Raw genomic sequence first — 3,404 nt, 5'->3', positions numbered from 1 at the left:
AAGGCAAACAGGCACTAACAAAGTAAATTCTGGTTGCTGATGGGGGGTGAAGCAAGGGAGCAGGCAGCTACTGACACTTTAAAGCATCACTTTAAGTGACGCTTTCAAGTGTCACACTTAGTTTTGGTTGTTTTTTTTTTTTTTAACAGCTAGATGAAATGATGAAACCTGTTTAATCTCCTTGCTATCCTGCACAGCCAAGATTTCACCAACAGAAAAAACAGGGTCCACACTGTTTTATGGAGTAACTTCGAGAATAATTTTGATGAAATGTCTGGAAGTCCAAAGTATGATCCGAGTCTGTAGCTGCATCTCCAGTTGATTAACAGTAATTGTGCATGACAAGTAGTGGGTAAGCTGCTGGGTGTTGAAAGAGCTTCATTTTAGGCAAAAATTATGAATAAGGAGGTTGCTATACATACGAATTAGCAAAAATCAAAATGTTTGTGAATAGCACATTATAAAAGTGATGCTTTGTGGTAGTCAAAACTAAACCTGACCATGAAAAATAGCAGAAGATCTTATCTAGTGTGAGTTACTGGATAATAAAATGTCAAATGAACCTCAGTGTCTGGTGGTACAAACTAATAAACAAAGAATACACCTATTCAAGTATATGAACATATATGTACCCCAGGAGGTACTGTTCTAGCTTCTAGAAACACTCCGGAAAGAATCTTGGAATGACTATGAAAAAGTCAACGCACTGCTTTGAGGTGTATGAAAAATGAAAACAAGTAAATGGGAATTACTAGAAAGTGATGGAGGATGCAACAGAAAGCATTGCTCTGTGCATAGATAAACTGTGCAGGTACTTGGACTGCTCTTGTAAAAAAGGCACAAAAAGTTGTGATGAAGATAATAAAGATATGTAACAGCTCTCGAATGGCACACATTCAACAAATGAGGCCTTTCAGCACAGAATAAAAAGGATGGAGAGAGGATATGACAGAAGTTTTTGCATTCATGGAGGAGGTGAACAGGGAAAGACAATTAGCTATTACTCTTAATGGTGAGGATTCAGGAATGTTCCATGAAATTATATGAGAGTAGGTTTTTGGTAAATGAAACATTTTTTTTCACCACACATAATTAAGCTTTTGTGTTAATTACTTCAGGATCTTGTGGATTTTGACATAGATATAGGATAAATATTAAATATTTATACCATCCAGATACAAGTGACATCTAAATGTGGTTAGACAAGGCATTGGCAAAGAGTGAAGCCAGGGCTATTAAAAGTATAGATCCAGACAGCCTCTGGAGGTGCCTGGGGACTGCTGAATGAAGAGATACAGACACAAGTTTGGAAAGATGTAAGGCATTACTGGAAGATGATGCCAAGATTTCTGCTACCATGAAACCTGTTTCTGTGTTGAGAAAGCTATAACAGTATTTATTTCCTTATTTCTATGAAGCTTTAATTTTCACATTAAAATCCATAAGAATCAGTTTTGTACACTTTGTAACATTCGTCATGTTCAATGCTACCAGAATAACCCTTTTTTACAGCAGAACCTTTACAGATGCCAGAGTTGTTAGTACTTGACTCTCACACCTCCTGCCAACTAGGCAGGTGTTAAGCAAAGTGTAGGCAATAAGTCTGCACCCCTGGATTTGTGCTCTGTCAGAACTCCTTGCCAGGATTCCCCTCTCCTTCCCAAATAAAGCATTACTTCCTCACACATACAAGCAAGCAAACAAAAATGAAGGAAAGGTAGCACTCAGCTTTACCATTAGAGTTTATTTGGTTGTAAAAAAAAGTCACTTGTGATAGTACGAGCAACATGAGCTGTGGATTTCTTTCAAGCACTTACATTTACCACTATCAAACTGGGGTATTATTTTATAAAACATAGTTGATTATTCCAGACATTTCTTCTTAGATTATTTAAAGATCTCACCTATCTGACTTAATTTTTTAAACCTCCAAGAGCAAAACCAAATTTACTTTGCCATTTCGCAGATACACAGGCAGGTTCTAGTTTCTTGTAATTGTTATCTAGACAAATTACTAGATCAAGCTTAAATTTTATTTAAATCCCTACTGATGAAAGCATTTCTAGTTCCAGACATGCCTCATAAAACCAAGCACAGTACTAAGTACAACTTACAGGACAGATCTTTACTTCAATATACAGACACACACCATTTGCAGCAGTACTTTATATACTTAGATAAGTTTTTATTATCTCACAAGTCATATGCATAGCATTTCACCACCTTCTAGCTTTCCTACACACCCTCTTTAACACAGCATTCTTCTCTGATAGGATTTTTGGTCACAGTGTTTTAAAAAGCAGAGACTCTTTACTGTGTGGTAATCACACATCATTTAACAGAAGTCATTCTTGGTTGGACACTGAGTAAAGTGCAGCTCATGTGAAGCAGACTTGAGCCTGACAGCAATATTGGGTAGCCACTTTACAAACAAAGCCCAAGGTAATCCAACTAGTTCATGCCTGGCTGGCCATGGCCTCCATCCTCAGAAGCTTTACTTAAAAATGGGGTTTGAGGACACTATAACTAAAAGATGCCTTTTAATTTTTTTTTTGTCAACAACAGAGCTCAAGCTCCCGAAAAATTACACCTATTGACTTTGTACATGGCAAGTAACTCCTCTTTGATTCACTATACTTTCTGCTAGATTATTTTCTCTCACTGAAACTTTAGCCCTCTGTTTTGCGCAGTAGCAGTGAAATCAAGGCTGTGCATGCTAGTGAGGATACCAGAAAGGTTTCTTACAGCTGTAAGAAAGCCCACAAGATTCCAAAGGGAAAACAATCTTAAGTCTTCTATTCTGTCCTTAGCCACGTGCTGCCCTTGTTATCCCTGCATCTGGCTACCAAGACCATTTGATTTGTTAGTATCGAATTAGTAGTTAGTTTATGTGTTCCCTGCCTTCCAAACTCAGGCCAGCTAAGGGCTCGGAGGGTTTTTTCTTCAGCCCTGCCTCACCCTAGGGAAAACCTCTGGGAGCTACATTTTATCTGACCGTTGTCCGCATTGGCTTAGGGTGCGGATTTCCTCGGGCTGCCACGGCACTGGGGCGGTTTCAGAGGGTCCCACAGGACTCTGCAGTGCCCTCCGGGGCATGTTTTCTGCCAACACTCGGGAATGAGTCGCGGCCCAGGGCCGCACTTGCAGGCTACCGAGCCCGCTCTGCCCGCTGCCCGTCCCTTGGCAGGGCTCTGGGCGAGGACGCTCCGGAGAGCCCGAAGGCGCTCCCCGCGGGGGGCACCGGGGGCTGTTGCAGCCCCACTCAGTCCCCAGCCGCTCCCGCCCCGCGGGGGGGCCCGGCCGGCGGCCCCGCTGGCCCGGCAGAGCCCAACGCCGGCCGCCCCGGCCCGGCCCCGCGGCGGGGATGGGCGCCCACACCCGGCCCGGCCCCGCCCCGCGCTCCC

This window comes from Athene cunicularia (genome assembly GCF_003259725.1).
Source record: "Athene cunicularia isolate RWA chromosome 1 unlocalized genomic scaffold, athCun1 chr1_part1, whole genome shotgun sequence".
Taxonomy (NCBI): Eukaryota; Metazoa; Chordata; class Aves; order Strigiformes; family Strigidae; genus Athene; species Athene cunicularia.
The sequence above is the reverse complement of the archived record's forward strand: the minus strand, read 5'-3'. Positions refer to the sequence as shown.